We start from the raw sequence: 26,428 nt of genomic DNA on the forward strand, positions 1-26,428 counted from the left end.
TTTCAAGTGTTCATCTTAATACTTCTCTTTTCCTTAAATCCACAACTCTTCTTATTGTATGTAAGTGCATACTTTTCTCCTTTCCATATTTTTCCCCCTCTATTCCAGAAGCTCAGAAAGCATGGTTCAATCAGTCAGGCCAATTACACTCCTTGCTTTGTCAGCCACCGAATTCTGACATGCAAAAACTTCAGGTCTCTAGAACACAGTGCCCCTCTTTCTATCAGAATAAACAGCCTGTTTTCCTGAGCAATAGAGTTCTGTCCTCATTACTCCTATTAACCTGTGAATGTAGATCAGCTATCAATTCAATAAAAAGTGAAGGGAGCAGCTACAGTCAGAAAAAAAGCTTTCATTATCTTTTGTTTTAGAAAGAAAATAGATTTCAGGTGCTGGCTTCTCCACAATTTTTATGCAAGTTATTAAACTGGACATTTAATTATAGTCAAAATACATTAAATTGCAGAGAGCACAGCACAAGCATATTCTACATCGATAGAATTCTACATCAATCCTTTAGAACAACGTCCTGCCTCTCAGAAAGGAGTATCAGGTACCTGTTTGCAGTGTAGGAGACAGACTGCAGAAAATTTTGGTCTGTGCAAGGAACAACCCACTTAAATTTGTAAAACAACCATCACATTCAGGTGCATATTTCTGTTTGCAATACCCCATCCATTAAAACAATGCCTAGTGCAACATTCACAAACTGCTTTTACAACAATGGGCTCTGAATAAGGCTGCTCTTGAGTTAGCCAGCAATGAGGATCCTATAAGTAAAAAAAGTAATGTAAAATCCTGGACATACTCCCCTGACAGGGTAATTTATAGTGGTTAGTAGACAGCAATACCTTGCTCAAGTAGCTCTTCTCCTGGTGCATATAAACTAAATTAATACATTCACAACAACAACTTACATAGAAGATCTTTATCACACGACCGCTGCTCCATCTTTTCTATTGGAATATTGACAGATTTTCACTCCTGGAGAGTTCTTGGCATTAAACTGTTGAGAACCCAAAGTATTAGAGAATGTAAGAACCTGATCTTGAAGTTAAAGAAAACAAACAGTACCACACAACAATCCTAAAGTACACGTGCAGCAATTTATTAGGAATTACAGATATATATATATTCTGAATTTTGCTTTCACTTACAACAGGACATTTATAGACAGTTGAATTTCTGGAGTCATCTACTCATCGCCTACCTTTCCAGTATTTAAATAGAATGGAAATATGAAGATGGAAAAACATTCAGTCAAGTAAACATTTTTCAAAAGATGTCTTCATAGTTTGGCACAGAATCATACAATAATTCTTCCTGATTATGTTTTATTTTTATTCTTAAGAGTGTGTAAATTACATCATAAGGAACAAGATTACATCTCCACGTATTCAACACCTGCTACGCAACAACCATCTATTTTATATCTGACTTGAAGTATAAACTGAGAATCAAGGAAACATTTATTTATTATTCCCATAAGACACCACGTCTAAAAGTAGTTTTTCATTTTTCTTGTTTTAGAATTGCATGTAGGCATTAAAATAATTTTACTTTCAAGTTTAACATCCACAGTAATTTCTACACATACACTTGGTTCACTTGGAAGTGAATTCTCAGCACCAAGCATACAAATATTGCAAGGTATGCATGCGTGCTGGTCCACAAAATTGAAGAATGCTCATTCCTTTCTTATACCATACATATAGTTAACATTCTATGACTTACTTTTAACTTATCACTAATTTAACACAGTTAAAATAGCTAAAGCTTTAAGTCTTTCTTAATATACTTTGTGCAAAACACATGGATATTGTTCATTTTGTGCAATGAGTTATAAAGCTTCAGAGAGGACCCAATCCAGATAACAGGAAAAATGGACAGTGGCTTCCACTGTTTAGTTCCATAAAACTAAATTAAGCATTTCCTGGGCTAACAGACTATCAAGAAAAACAGAACACCAAGCTTATGAATATCCGTATCTCCAGTTATTTTGACTGAGCAGATTTCAGTCCTCTGTTGTATCACTTAAGCCTAAATTCACAGAATAATTTAGTTATCAAAAATCTTATCTCTTTATGTAACTGAACCTAAGAAAAAACACATCTGAATGATATATCTGATTTTCCTATGTAGATTCCTTTCTGAATCAACACAGCTATCCTACCAAACTCCCACCTTCTCAAAGGACAATCAGTCGGAAACACTAAATGATATCTTAAAAACAACACTCTCCCCCCAAATTCCATCAAACCGAGATTTATAGTTCTGACCAGTTGTACTGATCAAGAACTTCCTCACAGAAACATCTCCAGAAAAAATGTCTTCTGGAATTTATACCACTACTTGTTTAATTTCTGATTTTCATTTCTCTAAGGTAAATAAATAAATAAATAAATAATATCATATATATATATATATATATATGAGATCCAAAAAAGGTTTTCTTCCTTCTGATCCAATTTTTGCCCTCTTCTCCTCTTATTTTTTTTCCCTTTTTTTCTTTTTTTAATCCCTTGCATCGGTGTTTTGTCTGTTTTGTCTGTTTGTTTTTTTTTTCTTATGAGAAAAACATTTTAAAAGGAAAACATAGCCAATAAGTTACCTTCTGCCCTTCTTCAGCTCCAAGATAGAGCAATAGTGCCAACATCTAGAGTAATGCTTTAAAGTATCTTGTCTACAGGTATAGAAGAGCATCATGTGTTGTTTTACCAGAACTGTAAGTACAACACAGCAGTTCACACCATAAGGATTCACACGTAGTCATTATGGTTCATATCTGCTGATAACACAGCTAACTTTTTCCTAAGTGTGCAAGTATTCTGTAGATCGTCATTCGTATTTCACCTTGCTGCTTTTCACAAAGTAGAAACTGAAATTCACCTTAACAACAAAGTTATTGCAATATTTGCCAACAAATGAGCTTCCCCTTTCTGTGTTCTGACCAAGTCACACAGAGAAGGGAAAGGTGAGTAGCCATGTTAAAATGCTTTCTCTCCTCTAAATCCCTCAGGGAAAGGCCCTTACCACTGTGCCAATGAATTTCTTATGGCTGCCTCCATCATAAATACTCTGATTAAAATGTAAATTCAACCAGCCTATCAGCTTCCCATTAAGAGGACTCTTTAAAAACACCATTAATCAGCTGAGAGATATGTAGTGAAATACCACTTATCAATTCTAACTGCTTATGACAGTTAACAAAGCTTTATATTTGCCCCAAACATGTGCTGATCTATCAATTATGCCGGGGTTCACTCTCACGCTAATTGTACATTTTCTTCTCTAATGCATTTTTGCTGTTATCTCATAGGCTAATGAAAGCCAGGAAATCAATACATATAAATTATACATGCAAAGAAGGACTGCTGTGAACATAAAGTTTCTAATTAATTGCACTTGATTAATTTATATCCTTTAATTATCTTGCTAAGCCACAAACAACATAAATATCCTTGCAATCTGGTTATTGCTATGTCAGTCATAAAAAAAGCAGACACAGTAAATCTATGAAATCTAGCAAATTCCATTGCCAAAAAACATGGTATGGCACAGCACATAAATCTAACAGGGCTTACTCAAGACACCTATGAATAATTTTAGTGTGACAAATTACCACAAAATATGTTGTATAGTTATTTGACCAGGGTTATAATGACGTTATAACTTTACATGTAGCATACAAGGTAAGCAAAATGTAGGTTTAACATGTGAGATTATGGATGCTGATAGCTGTATTTATCAAACAACTTTGCAATACAAATGTAAGTTATATCGATAGCTCATTGGGCAGATCAGTGAGCAAATTATCAGTATTTTAAATCAGAGCGTTGCTGATTTTCTGTACTTAAGATCTCATGGCAGTTTGTTAGGAGTTAGCTGAAAGTCAGAAATGCATGCAATCAGGGGACAATGATATACCCAGCTCTAAGGAGAGTTAAATAAGAACTACCATACTGTCTTTTGTAAGAGGGAATTGGCCAAATATAAAATTCTTTCATTATGTGAATAGCTGTAACTTGGTACATGCTATTTTTTTCCTTTCAAATTGTGCCCACTTTGATAAACCAACCATATGTCACTGCTCTGAAATCTAATCCTATCAGTCCACCAGGCTTGCTCTTTGTCCTACACAACAGCATTATTACTGAATATCTGTATCTACAACTTTCATAAATGTGTAAAAAGAAACTGTATCTGTCTACAGAGAGTCTCAGACAGAGACCATCTGTCAGTGACTAAAGCTATTCTTTAAAAAAGAAAACATTCATCTGGGATTTGCCCTTTACAGAGTAAACCCACTTAACCTCCCAATAAGATTAACTGTTATTTGTTTCCATTAAACAAAAATGACCATGCTAATATGCATTTAATAGTACTAACAATGAGAGAAACATGAACTTCGACAATCTGTAATTCTTAAAAATTCAGGATCTTAATTTTATCTAATAAGAGCTATTTTGTTATACATAAGTAGCCATCATCCTTCACTGCACGCTTTCTTCCCTGAAGTTGACAGAGAAACAATAATAAAAAAATCAGGGTAAATACTGAAGCTATGACAGCATACACGAGTCTACCACATACAACCAAGAACAATGGGTGCATATAAATTAAGTCGGAACAATGCATATAAAACGCTGTATCTATGGAGCACTGATGATTTTCACCTGTGCCCTGAACATCTATGCATTTATGAAGAAAAGTATTAACTAGATTGATTACATGAGGCTGCCTGAGTAGAGTCAGTGCACTGTATCAGAGACTATGCTGCTCTATATAGCAACACCAGTCACTGAAGCAGCCTTAAGTCATATTGAAAAATACCTTAATGCCTCTTTCTCAGCTACAAAACACATTACTGTCATGTAACATTACCTGTCCAGAGGTATGTGAACATACTAGGGGAAGCCTTTACATGTAGGCAACTCCTTCTATCCCAACCTCACATTTACGTTCTTTCTGCCAGCCCAAGTTACCAAGATGTATAATGGTGTAGTAGTACAGATCATCATAATACATGACTGACAAGGAGCAAAATTTATCATAAAATTAATTTTTAATTAATTTTCCCCACTCCTCACTTTAAAGTCAAGTAAGTACCTAGAGAAACTTGCTGAAGCTGTGCTCATCCCCTCAGAAGATGCCTGAGGAGTGCTCCATGAAGCCTGTTTCTACTGCAGAATGCAAATCTGACTGGAGCAGTGGAATATACAGGTTGGGTTCAGAGAGCTTTGCACCCAGCTTTCTTCATTAATGGGAACAACGCTACTCCACCAATTAACACTGCAATAGAATAATCATAAAATCATTTCCCTCTGTGAGAAATTGATACATATTATAAATGAGAAATATTACACTGATATGAGAGGAATTATTTCAATTCAGTACTGGTAAGATTGGTTTCTAAAACAAATAGCAGCTTCTTTCCTCCCAAGCACAATAATAAAAACAAGAGGTGGAGGAAAGTATTTCAGACATACAAATACTCTCCGCTCTAAGGGTAAGCAGTTGATACATTAGCTGTATATGATATATGTAAGATTCAACAGTTGAGGAAGGGGGAAATTCACCTCATGATACATGCAAAATGTTACATAGAAGTAGATTCTTTTAACCCCTCTTCTTGTAGAATTCTTAAATCTAGATGAAGATGAATCATCAGTCATCTGAAAACTGTTAAAACGCCTCCTGTTGGACAAGTGATAAAGACTACAATATTTTAAAAAGTCAAAATCAGTCCATTGACAATGTTTATGTTGGCTTCTCTCTGTTTCTTCCCTGCTAAGGACTCAGATTCAGACTGGTGTTGCCCAGCACTATCTGTAAAGCTATGGACTTGATGTTTTCGTTATTTTACCAAAAGCAGAATAGTGATGAGAGGTGTGAATTAACAAGAACCATGTCCAGTTGCTGATTAAAATCTGATGTGAGAATTATTGTGTGCCAGAAAACTACCGCACCAAATACTCATTGGCTGCTAGGAACTAACTGAGGACATCCAGAAAAGTTTTCTCCATCTGAAACACATATCACTTCATCAGGGGTAAAAGGAAGAATATAACTTCCACTAGAGTTCACAGGGTTTGTCACTTCAGATATAGAGTACCTATATAGAAGCCAAGTACTGAGGCTTGACTACAATTACCTTATCTTTCCTATTTTTAGTGACAGGACCAGATTATTTTAAGTGCATTTTATGGAAAACCTTTCTTTACTGAAATATAAAGACTGTAATAAAGACAATACAATGTTTTGAAACTGTTTTAAATCCTTCACTCAGCTTTGCTTCTACAGATTTAACATGTAGGGGTTCTAATCTTACTGCTACTAATTAGAGCTTTAGTGTAATTGTGCCAACAGGGTGCTTGGCATAATAATTACTATTGAGAGATTCTGGTGGAGCTGTAACATGCCCACATAATACAGATATGTCTAATATTATACAGCAGTCACCTTTATATGTTGACTCTTAAGTTGGATTTTAACCAAGCAAGAGGTTACTTTGCCTTTATCTTAAAGCTCAAAAGGCATATACATATGTATGATTTCTGCATTCATTTTTTTTCCTTCTTTTGAATATTAATTAGAAAGAAAACTAGAAGGAACATTTTATTCTACATCCTTCATAATTTAGTCTAGTTTGGCATGAGGAAATGCACAAAAATGCTTATGTTGGCAGGTCATGCTCATAATGTAATATTAGACTTTCTTAGGATAATGGCTTCAGCAGCAATGCTTAACACAATATGTAATAAACTGAACTGAAAACTGAGGATGAGTAAGACAGAAATCTGCTTTTAGAAAGTGCTTGTGCTGCCTTCCATTACAGCTTCCTGATTTTGAAAGAAATCAGTATGTAGCTGTTTGAGTAAGTGTGTCCAGTGAAATACATAAACCTTAAATCTAAGGGACGTTGCAGAGGAAAAAAAAAAGACAATAGAAAACCAACAAAATGAACAACTTCAAACCCTAAAAAAAAGAAAGAAAAAAAAAATCTTTCTCATCACTTCATAATTCATACTGTCTAAAAAGTTTCAGACACTGAAACATCCTTGGTTCTTTAAAGCTATCGTGAAAGAACAATTAGTTGCATTCAGTTGTTTGGTTCTGTGTTTTTACCTCTAGTATCAGTCATACAATCATTAACCACAAAATTCTTAATTATGGATATTTGTTAAAAAGGGCTTCAAAAGTAATTTAAACACACCAAATCTGTACAATACAGCACAGAAAAAACTGAGATTGTTTCAATCTAACAGTAGGTTTTTTTGTTTTGTTTTTTGAAGTGAACTTTCTAAACCAAAAAGTATGCACTGAGCCTGAACCAGAGCTCCATTTAGAACAGACAGGCTTGTTTTTACTGCCCCTTAGTGCTTCCCTTTTAAAGTGACAGGAAACCCATTTCTGACTACAAATCAATAGGTTAGCATGTTGCCATCAGACAGTAAATTCAGTTGTTGATATTAAACCACAGAAGAGGATATCAGAAAAGACCAGGAGTTTCCATTTTGATGCATTAGCCTTGCAAGAAAGCCCCCCAAAAAACAGTACTGCCTTTCATCAACTCTGTATTTTCAAGCAATCATTCTTAGAGTACCAAGTAACACACAACCTATTTATCATTTCTGGGTAACCATCAGCATAAAAAACACAACAAACATCATATATATGTGTGTGTGTGTGAGTGTGTGTACATATATATATATATGTATACACACACATATATATAGTTCTCAAGTTTAAGTTTCACAAATTAGGAACCACTGAAATGTGCTGTATTAGTTAATATAATGGAAATAAGAAGTATGTATGCTCCTGTCACATGAAATACCTTTTGATGAAGCCTTTTTTCTTTAAGCTTTTAAGATAATCTTAGAGAAATCATCAAACTATAAAAAGAAATCAATAAAACAGAAAAGGTTCCCATCACCCCTAAAAAAATCCATAACTTTTGCATTTTAATAGAGACACTACAAGACTATACCAGTCATTTTCTTTCTGATGTGTTCCTTTGATTTCACTCTTATCTCACAGGACTCTTGACTTTCCTGAGAAAGGGATTATTGAATTGTATGTCTCCCTCAGATGCTCTTGATCATTCAAGTAGTCTGTACTTAAGAACGCTACAGAGTCTGTTCAGCTGCTGGCTCCTCGGGAAACTCATCAGGGACTGTCATCTTAATATTAATTGGGTTTTGTGCAGGAATCTGAGTCCCACAATGAAAGGGTTTCAAGAGGGAAGATTATGCCCAAAGCCAGATATAAAGACAAACATATTTAGCACAACAATTATGATAATTGCAGAAACACTCTGAGAAATAACTAAATCTGATTAAGGGCACTTCTACATGATCAAATATTAATCTGATGTCTTCACTCTAACCTGGTTTGAACATAAGAGGCTTCTTATGGTTTTATGTATTAACAGATTTGTAGAAGCTGAACTCATAGTACCTAATAATATGGTACATCCAAGTCAATACAGTAAAAGGATCTTTACGGAATGTAATCCACTTAAATTAAAAATAGACACAGATTGAATCATAAAGCCTAAATTAAAATTGACATACAGTCAATCAATAAAACATTTTGTATGAAGTCTAATCTAAACTACCATAATGTTTTTCAATTTCATTACATAAAAAGTTATGTGTATTTCTTTTTATTTAATAAAGACTTCATCACTTCAGAACGAGTCATCATAAATACCACCCGGACAATGACTTCAAACTTTCCAGGCATGTATAATATCCTGTTAATCAAATACACCTACATTTGCAGATGTCAGATTTATTTCTCTTTTAAAACGTGTATTAGTTGTCAAGACTTGAATTATCTGATTAAACCATTCCGTCTTTAAAATCACTATGATTTGTAAGAAACTTGGGCCACACCATACATGAGTGATAAGTCAGTGGAAACAAAATTAAAAAAATATTATATTTAATAATATAATGGAAAGTATTTTTAGATTCTTACGCACAGAAAAATTGAATAAACCTTAAGCTTACATGTACACACTATGATACACTTTTTGATGTAAATTTGCAGAAGTAGAAGCTACTCCTAAGAGCATCTGCACCACATTTACATAATAATTTAACTCGGATTAAATCTTCCTTGTATAGCTAAGTTTTATTTGTAAGTATTAACCACATGTAAACCTTATGTGAAAGGTAAACCTTGCCAGCATGGCTTACCTCCCATAGTAATTAGGCTTGTGTTTCTGCTTTATTAACTCTGATACAACAGTGTCCTGCCCTCTGTCACCAGGGGTACTAATAGATGATAATCACCACGATTTGGAAACCATACAAATTAAATGACAAAGTGAGATGAAGTGTAGTAATGCAGTGAGTTCATGGATAAGGGATTTAGTCATTTCGGTTTCAGGATATTAGATAGGTAATAAATGAAGAAAGTAGACCATAGCTTATCACAGAAAATAATCACTCACATTGGCACATTAAATACACGTATTTCTGAAATATTCCTGCTTTAATGCTTATATTAAAAAAATTGCCTTGTTTCTCTGAAAAGAAATATTAAAATATATTCCTTGCACATAAGTACAGTGAAATCTCTACAAGAATTCACACTCACTGCGAGCAACTGTAATGTCACGTGGACAGTAAGTCCTGTAAATCAGCCTGAATTAAGGCATCAGAAATATATTTTTATCTGCATTACTATAATCTTGAAGATGTGATACTGATTCTTAGCTCCTAACTACAATTTTTAACCCACTAATCTCACAGCACAAATGTGGCATACCCATCATTACCTTTTTAATCCACTGCTTAATTATTCAGAAACATAATTCAGACGACAGAAGTAATTTAAATACAGTAGTTTGTATTTTTAGAAGCTTTTAACTGTTAAATCCTGTGATGAATAACATAAGTTCACATTAAGTTCAAGAAGCTCCCAATCCTTATATGCCTGTTTAAATGGCAGACTTCCTTAAAGACGGACTAAAACTGTAACACGCTACCAGCTGACATGAAGATGCTAAATCTGAACACTGACAGAAGTCTGTCTTTTTCAAATCCACGCTTGTATTCTGTAATTTATCAACAGTACATTCTTGTGTATTCAAAAGGATAAAAGTAATAACAAGACATTCAAAGTATTACATGGTTTGAGTTATATCTAAGGCAGACACATGTTTAGAAGGAAGAGCAATATCTCAGTATATTTATTGAAAGCCATATATTTCAAGACAACGTTTTAAAAATTACATAATTATTAGTGAAAGACTACCTGCCAAAGACTTTTTGTATGTTTGTTTTTTAGGTGAGTAAACAGGTGAACGAAGCTATATAAGAATATATCCAGATATCTAAAATAATATTAATTAAAAAAACTTCTCGGGAAAGCAATCTGTGTTATTCAAATCAAAGTCACATTTTCCTACTAGTTTTCTACAGCAATATGTTCAGCTACAAACTGTTCATCCTTTACTGATAGATTTAAATTCTGTTAGATATAAGTATCAGTAATCACAGTGCTCTGCAGAAACATAGTTCTGTCTGGGCCTGTATCGTATGCTTTGAAAGCAAATACCCAGACTCCACATCCTTTTTCTATCTAAGCAACTGCAGTATACTTTTAAACATTACTTAAAACCAAGGTATATAACATACTATTCATACCTTGTTCATACATATTGATATTAAATACATTATTTCCTGCTTTAAAAAGTTAAGAAAAAAATCATTATCATTTCTCAACTAAAACTGAACTCTCATGCTAAAGCTATTTCAAATTGTATCAAAACTTATAGCTGTACAGGTCTGCTCTCTACTGATCTCAGATTCTACAAAGGATCTACTTTTGTACAGCACAAGTTCTATGTAGCTCAAATAATATACTCCCATCTCATATTTAAAAGGCTCAAACCATCCAATTTCAAAGAAAGCGTATTAAAAATCATAGATTGCATCTTTGAAGGCTTAATAGACAAAAGAAATACATATACTTTCCTAAAAATCATCCAGCAGGCCACTTTTTGTTCTAAAGAATTGTGTTCCACAGTTAGCAAGTTTACGGCCATTCAATTCCCATTGCAGATTATGGCAATTAGATATTTATCCTCCTTAATGTACACTGTTTTTATTTATGTTGAGCTTGAATCCATTATCAGAAACAAAGCTGCATACATATAACCCCAACCAATTGCTAGAGATGCACACAGACTACTGCTTGTTTTCTTTGGGCAGACTAATCTTATGGCATGCATTAAAAATGTTGTACTTGTCACTGACTAATACAGCAAATTGAAACCTTGGAACAATCTTATTTACAATTCAAGTGCTCAATATTTGATTCTTGCATCAGAATCTCCACTTAACCCTTTTGCTAAATAACTAAATGTCATGGCAATGTACAGCTATGTTGCAATTTATAACTGAATACAGGGCAATTTCTTCTGGTATGGAATCACTAAAAGATACATCCGGAGTGTATTACCTTGCTGAGCACTTTTTTTGAACCTCGGTTTTTATGCAGCAAGTAACTGAACATTTCAGCTGTTTTCTACTATTCATACAGCCAGGGTCATTGTTGAAAATCAAAAAATAAAAACCTCCCTTCATCTGTAATCCATAAATAAAAGGCTTAGCTGTTGGTTTTACTTACAGTTCCCACCATTTCTCTCTCTTCTAAACTGTTTTTGCTCTTATATGAAAGTTTTATTGTTACTCTCTAAGAAAGTTCAAACCTTTACTAAGTCATACGAACAGTTACAGTTGCTTTCTGTGTAGCTGGGCACCCCTGATTCCGTCAGGAAAAAAAAAAAGAAAACAATGTATGGCCTATGTTAACATCTAAAGACTGAAAACATCCCCAGTAAAACAGTCCCCCAGACTAAAGGAAATCACTGCTGAATTTCACAAACATTTGTTTCAACTCAGGAGTTGCACTAGAAACTTTAAGTAGTTTGCTGGTTCAGAAAATACTCAAATTGATAACGTGGACTCATAAGATGCTGCATAGCACCATCTGCTGGTTTGAACAATGGGCTTTGGAAAAGAGTCCAATTATTAGTGCTATCTGAAAGCTAGAAAGATGACATTCCACTCACCTCAGTTTCACAGGATTTGTAGGATTCTGCATAGATTCACAGTACAAACTGAAAGAGAATGACAGAGAGAAAGAGTATCATACCATGTGCGTGTGAAGACATCTGAAAATCATACAGAGATGAAATTTGAGCAGGAGGGCTTCATTCAAAGAAGGAAGAAAGCTGAATTTCCTTTGTCCAAGCCCTGGAAACAGCTCCTTTTAAACTGCCTCATAAACATAATTTGGCCTTAATCTAGATTTCTTGTGGAAGGAAATTTAGAAGGCATTTAGGAATCTTTTGAACACTGATTTTTTTGTTTGTTTGTTTGTTTTCTTAAGCAAGAATGTCAGTAGATTAATCACTACTTAATAAATGCTACATTCAGAACTAGTTGTTTTATTTTTGTTTAGAATAAAGATATTAAAAAAAAAAATAAATAAATGCACAAACAGAACCGGTGAGGAATTCATTTTCATTTTGTCCAGGCTTCATTTGTGCAAGCAGATTAAAAAGGAGCGACTACTAGAATGCTATCATTACATGACTGTGAAAGCTAAAACAGCTTCAGGAATATTTTATGAGAAATGACTGGTGAACAAGTTGGAAAATTGTTTCTTTTTTATTCTTTCGTTGAAAATATAACCAACATTAATAGAAATTCTTCTCCACATCAACACACAAAAATCAATAGAAAATTTTTAAAAATCCACCAAAAAAAGAGTATCCAGACCTGTGAATCGCTAACCTTTCTTTTCTATGCAGACTACATATCAGCAGTAGCCATAGATGTGACACAAAAACGAAAGCCAAAAATGCTGCAGCATTAGTGGAGCAGTTCACATAAGCACCACCCTCACACTGTATGAGTACAAATGATAGGACTGGGTCTGAAACTCCTTCCTCAGTGACACCTCCCTAACTGTGGCAGCAGAATTCTACAGATGGGAAACCCAAGTTCTGCTCACACCTCTGACTGCTCCCCGTAAATTAATTTGTTTACTTGATGCCTGTTTCATGAGGTGCGTAGAGGCCTTAGCTGGTACATACCAAAAATATCACACGTTTAGTACCCACTGTGGGGTCCTGGCCATAGCACTCTCTGTGACAGCTTGATGATAAACAGCTGGCCTGCTTGTGGGATTTATAGAGCACACTGGGCAACATGAGCAAGAAACAGGTAACCTGCATTAGCTGAACTCCCTCTGCAGAATAACAGGACAACCTCTTGGAAAATCCTATTGCTGAGTTATCCAAGCATGGTAAAATGTCAGTTCAGTGCCTGGTAAAGCAAACCTACTCATACCAGATTCAGCAAGAGCTGGCTCACATCTTTAGTGCAAAAATTAAGAATCTGAAAAATCCTTTTTCTTCCTCTACCCTCTCATAAATCAAGCAAATAACTTTTTGCATTGACAAAGCTGAAACACCTCCAACAGCTTTAAGCACATTTAGCTTTTCACATTTAAGCCAGTGCAGAATTTGAGAAAAAATAAATAAATAAGAGGAAGATAAATATCCAAAATCCTCCGTTTTCCATTTTGTAAAGAATTGAACATGTCTGCCTGTTACCTCCTAAAGCTAGCATAAGTTTCTCCAAAACTATGCATATCTTGCATATCTATGCATATCTATGCATCATCGCCTGTCTATACCACAGAACTGAAAACATGGTAATTTTGGCTGGCACTGGCATTAGTATGAAAGGAGTAAGATGATCAGGTAGCAGATGTCTGTTGGTTTACAAAACTCTCAATCCCAAACGTAGTTTGATGTGGCTTATGTCACGATATAGTTCAACTTATAACAGAATTGTTGCTGAACTTCAGACACTCAGCAACTAGTTTTCAATAAGTATCATTCTGTTTGTCCCTGTAGTACCACATGCATTTCTGTGTGATGTCACATCAAAATTTGATGCACCAGTTTTAAGAGAACAGTAGTTGGTAAGACAACCATTACCACCAAACAAAGACAACATGACAAAGTGATCCATAGTAGCATCTCTAGCTGAATTATATTACCTACTTGGCAGAACTTATGACAGACTTCTTGTACCATATTAACATACAGCATAACTTTTTATTTCAATTCCTTTTTATCACTGGAAAGATACATAATGTAGCAAGTCACCAGTACCAAAGGGTGCTCAATGAACTATTTCAAATATCATTTATAAACATTTCACTTGTGTTCTTGTAGAAACAATCTACGTTCTTGTTAATGTATAATATTCTTAGAGATGTTTTAAGCAACGCAAAACAAATTGGTTTAAAATGTGTAAGTTGACCCTTCTACATGTGTACCATCTTGCTGATATATTCAATGTCAACTTCTGCTCAGAATCCAATAGCCCAGATGAAATCTCTGGGCTCATAAGTAACAGCAGAATTCATATAATGCATAATGTTGTAGAAATAAGAGACTTTACTTCCAATGAACTCTAAATAAAAGTTCATTTTTCTTTTCTTTTAAACCTTTAGAACAGCTTCTGAAAATACATGAAAAAAATATATAAGTTACTTAACACACAGGAGATTCTCTTCCTCTAATTCCATGAGATTTAAGACATTTGTATTACAGCCTACCTGGGACAGGAAATGGCTGTTTTGTTTTTTTTTTCTCCAGTTTTGCCAAGTACCCCAACAAACAGAGCTTTTAGAAACAAAACAAAACACCACCACCAACAACAAACAAACAAACCTATCTCAGTGTTAGCCAAGATAAGATGTGTCACAAACTGCATTTTAATTAAACACTGTTCAAACTAAATCAGTAAGAAACCCCAGTTACTTAAGAGCTTCACTGGAAACAAATATGTGAATTATAAAAGATAAAATTCAGCTAGGTAGGGCTAATTAGGATGTAAATGTAATTCAATAGCATAGAAATTAGGTACATACGCTTTGAACTAATGTAGAAGTATTTATCCATGACAGTTATCAAAGACTAACATTCTCCAATAGCTACTGCCCACACTGCCAAGAATCTAAAGTTAAAACTGAAGCTGGCAAACATAAAATAAATACATAAATAAAATGAAAATTGTGGTTTGTGGATATTACTTGCTGAATATATGATTGCCCACGGACTCCTGAATATTTGAGACCACTACATCCTGACACTGAACAAGTCTGAATGGTTGCTTATTTATGGACAGCTACAACTGTAAATGTCTAGCATTAACAAACACATCATTGTTGTTCCAGAATAGTGACATGCAATTTTTTTACACTAACACAGTATCATAAATGCTAACTTCAGCAACCAATTAAAGAATTAGCAATAACGATCTCATAAACAATACATGCATACTGTGCCCTCAGCTTGAAAAGTTTTGGGGATGTCTTAATTTTTGTACACGACGTTTGCATAATCATTATGAACACAAGCTTTAAATTGATATATATATAATGCTATCATTGGATAAAAGGGAAGGAAGGAAGAAAATCTTGCGAAATCCCCAGACCATTGTATCATGGTACATCTTACAACAGTGACCAGTTTTCAAATAAGCAGGAGTAACTAAAGGTAGGGACTAGGGTAGATTTCATATTTCATATTTTACTCCTTCAACCTACCTCCATTTAAAGCCCAGAACCGGACTGGGGTTGAAACTAGTGAGCAAAATGAACTGGTTTAAAAACTAACAGTGTCATCCATGACCAGCATGGTGACATGCAAGTTACCCACATTTTTTGTATATGATGCCAAATTGGTTGTAGATGGAAACATTTTATATACGTATATATTCAAAGAGATCTCATAAGCCAGAAAACCTGGAAAAATCTGAGAATTCAAATGCAGGAAGAAAGGCTCCACAGAGGAGTACAGGCTAAGGACTGAGTGAGTAGGTATCAGTTCTGCAAAAAAAGTCTGCAGAAAAATGCCTGGAGAAGAAATAAGCATTTAATCACTGCAGTAGATACTTAAAGAGACTCACCTCCAACTTCTGAGATATTCTGAATTACATTGGATAAGCCATGAGCAACCTCACCTAACTAGGAAGTCACTCTCACTCTGAGGAGGTCGAAATAGACAATCTTTCCCAGCTGACCTCTACATCTTCTTCAACCCCTTTTTCCCCTACGATTCTATTAAAATTTTTGCTAACATCTTCAATAATGAAGAAAATAAAATCAGATATAACCTTATAGTATCAGCACAGGATTTGTGGCAGTGAATGCTTTTTAACATCATTGATCTGGAATTTATTCACTGTAAATTACTTACTCTCAAATCAGTGGCTTGTTTGTGAATAACCAGTTGTGAACGTACACAGCAGGGAGAGAGAAAATATTTTCCTTCTTTCCTCCTATATTAGCATGCACATTTGACAGCATTATTTATAGCGAGGTTTTCTAAATTAGCTGGTCAGTTTTTGTGCCACTTGTGTGGGCTTTTTCCACAGTAATAAGAAGTTTTGTTTTAGGTAAACGTGACTCCAGACCAAGCCAATCATTTTCTGGAGGAGCAAAACTAATGAAACCTCCTATCATGCAGGGCCGTGTCCTAAGTTTGATGGCTCACATGGCTTCCCTGATTTCCCATGAAGGCTAAGATTACATTATACTCTTCCCTTCAGTGGAATAAAGAATTTTTATTCTAAACATCACATTTTCCTAGGATTTACAGAACTGAAATATCTTTAAGATTTCTATCTCTCCATTAAAACTACTACAGAATGAGCAAACAAAACATTTGTCAGTAATGGACACAAGGACATCTCACCCATTGTCAACCTAACTGCTCAAAGAAGTCATCTATGTCAACAAGGTAAGCAATGCGAGATTGTCATTAAGTCAGTATTTCTCTCAGACTTTTTAATAATTTCCATTTCAGAATAATAGCTGCTGTTAGTTGCTATCAACTAACCAAGATGCCTAGAAAATTATAAGGACCTCAAAGGACTGCTTGCCAGAATCTTCCAGAACTGCTTGCTGTTATCATAGGAACAAGAATATTGTACAGTTTAAACCACTCTTAACTGAATGTTTGGATGATCCCCATGAAAATAATCTCTTAATTTCTTAATCTACTTCAGAAACTGAAAAATGGAATGATGCAATACAGCCTATTTCACAGAAACAGAGGATCATAGTATGGATTGGGTAAGAAGGGACTAACACCTAGTTTCTATGACACAACTATAAAAATATGAATTTGAAAAATAAAGAAAAAAAAATAAGATGAAATTAGTAGCTCAAATCTTAGTTATTTTTATCACACCTGTTTGCACATTTTTATCCAATCAAGCAAAATCACTGCGCAACATACCAGGCTAATCTCGTCGTAAAGAAACTGTTAAGTGTTAACCAGTTCATGCAGATGGAGAAAAAAAAATCACAAACTCAAGCACTACCATTTGCTGAGGGTTTGCTGAATTTGACCACACCCCATTGAAAGGTGAAAAACTTAACTGTTTAACTGCATCACTTTTCCAGAGTTACACAGTGAAACAAAAATGCACCATCGCTTTTATAGGTTGATCAGACCAGCTGCTGAGAATAAGAACTACATTTGAGAAAGACATCTCCTGAACAAAGAAATTCTACAAGCAATTCACACAGCATAAGATCTTTGCACCTTTATTTCATCTCAATACCATATTACTACCTAAATAGACTAGATATAAAATGAAATATAGCAAGTAGAGATAAAACATGGAAGAAAGATGGAAAACTGCCCAGAGTGCTCATCTTCTTTCACTAGCATTGAAACAGTGAGTCAATGAGGAAGAATTGAATTCCTATATTTTCAATATTTTTTCCATTCATACTCAATATTGTGGGTACTGATAACAGCATATTGAACACACCAGCAGTGGTGAATGTGTGAATTCCAAGGGCCCAGCTCCTTACCTTCTAGCTGTAGTGAACAGTTTGCTGCAGCTCTGAATCTGAAGAGCTATTCAAAGGCAGTCACAAAATGAGTATCAAAGCACATAAGTAATCCACATTGGGAAATCTGTCAGAAAATAGTTGGGAAAATAAAGTGAATCAATAGTATGTCAAGAGACTCAAATGGAAAAATATTGAATATTCATTTTCTTGGTTTCAGAGGGCTAGGGATTTACTAGAACTACAGTTGCTTGAAGGATTTTCATTCTTGAAAACATTCAAGAAATATATATATATATTTATGTGCTTTGGATTCAAAATTTAATTAGTTCCCCTTATAATTAGGTTTTGTAACTCCACGTTGTTTACTGATACATATACAGCATAATCAGGAGAACCGGTCTGAACTGCACAATAACTTTTAACTGCATTGTTGCAAGAAAAAGAAATTCAATATCAAGTAGTCACATTTGCTCATTACCATACAGAAACACATGGATATCAGACATATATCTGAAAGTGCTACTACAAGTGTTGCTAAGTAGTATTAAAATAAATAAATTATTAAATTATTAATATAATTTAATATAATATAATAGATAAGTTAATATAATATTAAAATAAATAAATGAGTAATTTCAGTTGTTTAATGAGATTTACAGGATATAAAATACACATATATATTGTATATATGTATAAAATACATATATATATATGTTTATTTTATATCCTTTAAATATGTAATACATAATTGTATTATATTTTTATATAATATTATATTCATATATATACACACATACATATATGTTAATGTGGTTCACATTCCGGGAAATCTGATATGCTGACACAAGCAACTATTAATGTAGGGCTACATTTCTGCAGGCTGCAGACTTGCTTCTTCCGTTTGCCAAAGAGCTGTAAATATAGCCCTACACTGGTCATATCATTCAATTTCAATATTTGCATAAACAGAAGCACCCATTTATTAATTTGGAGGGAAGAAAAATGACCTCCTGTTCCTCCCCTTCATCTCAGCATTGCGCACATAACCAAAAAAGAAGGAATTCTGAAATAAATGCCACAAATTCTTGATCAGAGATCAATCAGCAGATCAGCAAATATCAAATACCCTACTACTTATTTATTGCTGAATATACTCATATGAATATTTGTAATCAACCCATTAATCCATTCATACAGAAAGTTACGAAACTTTCTCATTAAAGTCAAAGCTTTCCCAACAGCAAACCCTTGAGCCACATATGTTATACTAAATGAACCTGCCCCTTCTCTTTGTGTAAATCCAACCTCTTCATTAATTGCTTTAAAATAACAATGGATTTACACCTCAATTTTTAAAACTCTATCCTGATTTACACCATATACATTTGTTATAGTTCTCAAATTGGCAACACTCTTCCATGTATATATAGAAATGGAGGAAACACTCATGAAAATTGAACTATTTTTGATAAGACAGGGAAAATCTAAACTTACTTTTCAGAAGTCAGAAAACTACTCCCATTACTCTTAAGGAACAGCAGAACTCTTAGAAACTAGGATGCACTTGTAACAAAACTTATTTTATTGAAGAGCTGTTCTGCTCCTTGTCTTAGAAGGCTGACCTCCAAAGCAACTGTGAAACTTCTTTTCAAGTAAAAGAGAAATCTGCAAATAGCAAACATTTGCTCTCTGGTACACAAAGACAAATGAAGATGAACTTACCATGTTAGGAAAGTATTCTCTAAGTAGCAGTAGATTATCAATTATTTAATTTAATAATCCACCTAAAAAAGAAACAAAAAGCCACCTCAGTCACTCAACCATTACTCCAGTGCCCTTTGCTTAGCAAAATAACCCCTAGTTAGCATGCTTAACAAACCATTCACACATTCAGGTTATTCAGTGGGTGCCCAATCAGAGCCTTGAAAACTGAGTTGGTGCTCCCCGTTTCAACACAGAAGACAAACCTTAAACACTTCTCAACTAATTACAATAATGATGCATCTATTTAACACCTTCATTTTAAGGCTCTTCTGTACTTCTTCCGAAGTGAAGAACTCTTGTTACTTTTAGCAAACTTCTTGCACTTTTTAATGTTGAATCTGTGATGAAAACACTACTGAAGATATGAGGCACTCACATTTCACGTAGCATCTCTAATTCTTTTCTAACACCCGAGGAAGTTAAGCAAAATATTAATGCTCCATTCTTGCATTCACACAATGAAAAGAACACACCTAAAACTAAACACACACTCAAGAACCTTGCATGCGGTGATATAAGTGAGAAGTTTTAAGTTCAGGGCTTAATTAAGATATCTACAATGAAGACACAACTATTAGGAGACTGCAAGATTTTCCTCACTCAAGTAGATCCACAGCAATAACTTCATTCTAAATTGCCAGCAGTAGAGGTTTCCTGATTAAGAAGCATGATTGTTTTGTCAAAAAAAAAGGAAAAAAAAAAAAGGAAGGAAGAATAATAAAAAAAAAAAAGAACTAACAAACATGTAATGGAAAACAATCATGCCGGCAGAAATAAAGGAAAATGTTAAACTGACTATGTCAAGTTGACAACAATTTCAAGTGACATTTTAACAAGAATCAAGATTTCAGATTCTTTATTAAGGCAGCTCTCATCAAACAGGAATAAATTCCACCGGTACCTTCACCCAAATATATTATATTTAATCTTTTCTTTGCATTATGTTAACCAGTGTAAGGTGTCACTGAATTTCTGAGTTGACTGGAGGGCTGTTCAGCATAGGCAAACAAGATAAAATCCATCTTCGGATATAAAAATCACATTTCTCCATAACTAAACTTCTAGTCCTGAGTGTAACTAGATTTAAGAATCAATTATCCACAATGGGAATTTGACATAGCTGTATGATTAGAACAATTAGATATAAGAAAACATAGTGCTGATCTCTCATGCATTATCATCTGAGCAATTCACCTCCAAAGGAGGAAAGCTTCTCTCCTGTAGAGATTAGCAACATGTCATACTACTGCACCTCCATCCTCTGTGCAGTGCGCAATCTACATATGTATTTCATCTCTGCATACTTCTTAAGACAACATACTGTGTCACTATTGATCAAATTGCTAATGACTGCATATTTTTCAAGCTCATGCAACTTAGAAAATCAGAAGTCTGAGGTATGTTAAACAATTTTATCTCACCTGGGAAAGCTTTGCAACCTTAGTGAGACATACTGATTTGCCCAGTCAATTTGCCCTTTTATTATGAAAAACTCGATATTTGTAAACTTAAGTTTCCTGCAGTTGGTACAAAGAGGGAAAAAAAGTAAGAAAGAAAAAACACAAAAAACAAACAAAAAAACACGCAACAAAAACCAAAACCAGCAAGCATTGTATGGCTACTGAGGAAACTGGCAAAATGGCATTGCTCAAACTCCCTAAATGCAGAGAGATTCCACATGTAAAACAGCAAGAACCTGTCTGAAAAACTGGGATGTCCTGAAGCAAATGAAATTCTAAAGCAAAATAATTACTTAGTTACAGCCTTGTTTGATACAGACAAGTGAAGAGAATACTCCAGTAAAAACGTCAAATTAACATCTATGGAAACTGCAGTCTAATATTTCACAATTCTTCCAACACTCACATACCTCATTAAACAGAAACAGTCTTTGTGAGCAGCTCATAAGCAATCCTAACTCTGCTTTAGAAGCAAAAAGCTCCTATTAAAAGTGCAAAGCAGTGCATTTATTTTATTTTACATCGGTGGTTCTTATAACTGTATTATTAGTACAAAAGTTATAACTTCCAGACCTTATCCTTAGACAATTTAATAAGCAAGATGATTTGCTGCAAGCTGATTTGATCTTGTCTCCCATTCCACTACACCTACTACTAAAACATGTACTATATGTAAATAGATGTTTCTTCTTTATCCAAAATAGCAATTCCAGGAGACCCGTATCACTTTGATGTTAGTGACTCTGAAAAACTTACCAAACGTAACATTTATACTGGACACAATCATGAAGTAAGAGTTCATCAATTCTTAACATCTTGCAACACTATCAGGTTATACCCACTGCCAATTCAAGACCCACAAAGGAGTTTTAAGCAAGGCAATTGGTTGCATTAACTGTCTTGTGCATTAAGTGGATCACCATGAACAAAGACCTTGATTTACTTGATGCTATCATTCAAGCTCTATCTAGAACATATTAGTCATTATAGATGTTTCAAAATTTGGCCTAAAACAAGGACACTGTAACAACTGTAAAACTGTTTACAACTGTAAAACCATCCCACTTGAGACATCATACAAATATATTTGATTAGTAGCAGTATTTGGTGATAACTTTCATAAGAAACTACAAATGTAATGCTGATGGTTCTACTGAATAACGTATTTGTTAATACAGCAAAGGGTAATTGATCCACCTTGTACAAATTTCCTATCCAATAAAGCAGAAGAAATTCTTCTTTAAATGGTTAAAAACAAAACAAACATCACACCAAAACATGCACTTAACATACAGTTCATCCTAATTATGCCTCTTTACGGCTGCCTAATCCTAAAAACCTAGCTCCACATCTTCTTAGATTTATGTGCAGTCCTTTCTTCCTCCCAGAAATTTTGGCTACTGCTTTCCATAGGCCCAATGCAACCAACAGTACCTTCCATTGCCTTGCAAGAAGTGAGGCACTTCATGACAGTCCAGCTAGACGCACAACATGTCAGCAGTAATACACAACCACTCTGCCAAATGTATTTCATATGGTCTATATGAATTCTGGCAGACCTCCCATATGGCATCTCACTGCATAAGTTATAGCTGATGGAAATGTTTACAAAAACAAAACAAAACAAAATCAACAAACACACACAAAAAATCTTACAAACAAAATCATCACGTTTCACACAGATCTAGCTCAGTTCCAAACCCAGAAAGCAAACTGGCATGTACATACTATTAATTCCACTACAGACTGGTGAATCTGAAGTATTTACCCTGCAATCATAAACACATTTCTAATGAGTCCCAGTGACTACTTAGATCAGAAAGTTAAAATTGTTATTAACTTAAACGTGAATATTGTTTCCACCCAGTTAAGTCCTTGTGAAATCTCAAACCTACGTATCATCCCTATTTAACACAACCACATATTCAAGATAAAGAAATAAACAAACACGGAACAAAATCTGTCGATACCTTAGTGGCTGCTACTCCAACTTCAGCAGAAGCTGTGGATGTGGGCACATGACAGCGCTAAGAATCATATTACAGAAGCAGAGTGAATCTTTTATTTTGGGGAAGGATTGCTCTTGCTTTCCTACTCTGATTCTCCTTTTCCCTCTAGTAAGCTTGTTCCTAGTAAGCCTTTCTATAGCAATAGCCCAGTCTTCATCAAGACTCATTCAGTGGATTAAAAAAAAACAGCTGATAGATTGTATGTAAAGTTTTTTATACCGTTTATACTAAGATCTTCCCTAAAGACAGAAATAGGGAAGCACATAAGATTCTACAAACAGACCAAGTTTTGATACAGGATTATCTCTAATATGTGTTTGTCCCAGGTGAGGAGGACTGAAGGCAAGCTCTCAGTTTTTGTGGTATCTAAAATCATCATCATTTTCAAATGCATCTTAAGTTGAAGCTACTTCATGCTACTGCCACTTCATTAGGAACACTTAGGAAAGCATTTAAAAATTCATATTCACATCCAATGTAATTGCCATTTCAGCTAGGAATTTACTTTTTAATAAACACATTCTTGAGCTGGTAACAGCAAAAGCATCATTCAAACATCATTTCCTGTGCTAAATTTTACCCATATTAACAGACTTAGCAAAGCATCAACCACAAACATGTTGGTGATAGAAATTTCCTAATGCAAGCAGTCTTTATAGATTTCTGCTATTTCAGCTCAGGTCTCCAAGGACCATTTGAATCCATATTAATTTCCTTTCTGGCAGTTATGCGGCCATGTATGAACTGCACTATTTCACTTTTAATCTGTCAGTAATTTAGTAATGTGTAAACTAATTATGCACAGATATTAATGTAATCAGTTTGGGGAGCTATAAAATCAATGTATTTATACAGACTGTGTTAAAGAGAGTTGCATTACTATAATCATATGTCTGTTGCTGATAATGTTAAGGAATTAAAATAATTAAGATCCATGCACCAATGCACACTCCCACGATTCATGCAATGATACAATATTAGAAATTTCTATAGCGCATAGGTCAAAATATTCAGTAACATTAAAATTAAATCTGACCAAAAATAGTCTGTGGCTTCCCAGTAAGAAATATAATTTTGATGGCATCTCAGGTTTCCTACAGTGAACTAGGAATGAACTGGCTGAGAACATTTCATTTATGATTCAACCCAACTACTCAGCCTCGCTCCAATGGAAAACTGAAGGCTTGCAGTTAGTACTCTGCATTGGGCCACATAAATAACTACGAATCACATTTGAAGCATCATGTAGCAAGTCATTAAAATTATTAAGCACGCGTTTCCAGACGTACAGAGACCACGGCTGCCCCTGGAGCACAGCAGCAGGGTGCGCCTCAGCTCCGCCCCTCCTGTGCTCAAAGGCCTGCTGAATGCCTCCCGTGCTTCCTTCATATGCTAATTCCTCTATTTTCCACGATAAAAGATGCAAAATGAAGATTTCACGTGCAGAATTCAGTAATTAATGCCTTCCACCAACTGTACTTATCACACACACGCATCAGGCCAAGCAGAACAGACACAAGAAGAACACAACACCTGACATTACCTCAGCAGACAAGACCTCATCTCTCCTTTTCATGCTAATGGCTTCGGAGTCGTACTAACTTAGTGAAGAGAGCAAAGTTCCTCACAGGTTCGTGTGAAAACATCTCTGAATTGAATGCAGAGAGAACTACTTGCTGCATAACCACACCGGTTCTCCTGCTCCCTTACAAAGGGGCAATTAAATAACGTGTTAAAGTTTCACGATACAATTAATCCACTCAGTCTCGAGCTGCTGCCAGACACAGCCGCTCCTGGCAGGGCCTCCTGAACAGCGGCACACACCACACTTACCTACCACCCAAAAAGCAAAATGGTGCATTGCAAACAGCAAAAAGACAGCTCTTTTCACTACACGCTTGTCAAAATCTACTGTTAGTTGCTTCCCCTGTTGAATCCTTACCCTGAAGGTGCAAAGAAATCCCCATTGCAGCAGCTGGAGCAGTGCAGAGCCAGCAGTGCCAGGTCCCGACAGGGAGCTGCAGAGCAGCCCTCACCTCCCCTCAGGCACCACCAAAGTGATTTTCAGGCCTTATTTGTGCACCTCACCAACAAGGGGTTCAACACGGACAAAATGCAGCAGGATGGCAATGTAAGCACAGCAGGTAGCCGTGGCTGCTCTCTCTTGCCTCACAGCGTGAGGGAATAACTGCAGGCGGGCTCAGCGCTGCTCGAGGAACTTTCTAGTTCTAGAAGGTTCTCCCACACTCCCTCAGGCTGCCCCCGCTGGAGGCGCCAAGCTGCTCCCGGCAGCAGCTGGGGAGCAAGGGAACCAGCTGTCCGCCAAGAGCTGCAAGCCTCAGCAAAGCGTTTCCTCCAGCTTTTCCATAAAGAGGGATGAGCCCCTCCCCACACCATCCCTCCGAGCAGCCTCGGAGCCCCTTAAAGCAGAAACGTCTGTGGGGACAAACCCTCGCACCTGCAAGAGCAGAGAGGGTTCTGCTCCCACCCCAAGTTCCTGCAAAGCCTTACTGAGCTGAGGGGAGAACCATTTTCAACCTTTTTGTATCTTTAAAGCAATTGTTTTTTGTTTGGTTGTTTTTTTTTTTGCATTTGAATACAAACCAGCTTTGTAGCTCAGCACTTGCCCTGCTTACTCATCTTCAGGAGAACTGGAGAGCACTTCAGCCTGCAGCCATTTGTTGCATACACACCCCCTGCAGGCATGGCATGCAAAACACACAATACAATCAGTACGGAAATAGTAAATACCCAATCAACGTACCCCTCACAGCCATAACAACATCCATTTACACCTTGCAGAATAGGCTTATCTAAAGATACCACCGGCAACTGAAGCCAAAACCTTGATGGAAGCAGGGAGATCTGGCAAATCCTCGTGTTAGCAAAGATTATTTGCTAAAGGTTTAGTGGAGAGGAACATAACAAAGAGAGAAAGTTAAGGAGCATGCAGAAACATGTAAACTGAGGAAAAAGAGGTTTCTAGTTCAGTTCTAGGTGCATACCTGCCCCCATGTAAGTGGAGGGCAGCCTAGCCTGACAAGTCAAATAAATGGATGAAAGAAAGTATTTTAAGTGAGCATGAAAAGGATCAGCTTAATTTACTGACTACCTTCCCTCTGAATTTAGTCTTGTCTCAGACTTTCATACTGTCAAAGAGCTCTACCTGCCATCTTTTATAGAGATGGGAATATCTGTAACAAACTAACATAAACACATTAACAAATTACTTCACATGATTCTGAAAATTACATTCTCCCTCCTACACCAGGTACTAGC

The 26,428-nt window shown here is 35.5% G+C and overlaps 1 long non-coding RNA gene across 1 annotated transcript; it reads right to left on the reverse strand.

Moving 5' to 3' along the window:
- Positions 1-710: 710 nt before the first annotated feature.
- LOC140257520 (uncharacterized) lies at positions 711-25,464 on the reverse strand. Its single transcript, XR_011905040.1, has 6 exons — positions 25,092-25,464; positions 19,639-19,700; positions 17,935-18,040; positions 12,095-12,142; positions 918-1,006; positions 711-770 (listed from the first exon to the last, which is right to left on the reverse strand). It is a non-coding gene; the product is annotated as an uncharacterized lncRNA (long non-coding RNA).
- Positions 25,465-26,428: the final 964 nt, after the last annotated feature.

Source organism: Excalfactoria chinensis, chromosome 11, assembly GCF_039878825.1.
Source record: "Excalfactoria chinensis isolate bCotChi1 chromosome 11, bCotChi1.hap2, whole genome shotgun sequence".
In the NCBI taxonomy this organism is placed as follows: domain Eukaryota; kingdom Metazoa; phylum Chordata; class Aves; order Galliformes; family Phasianidae; genus Excalfactoria; species Excalfactoria chinensis.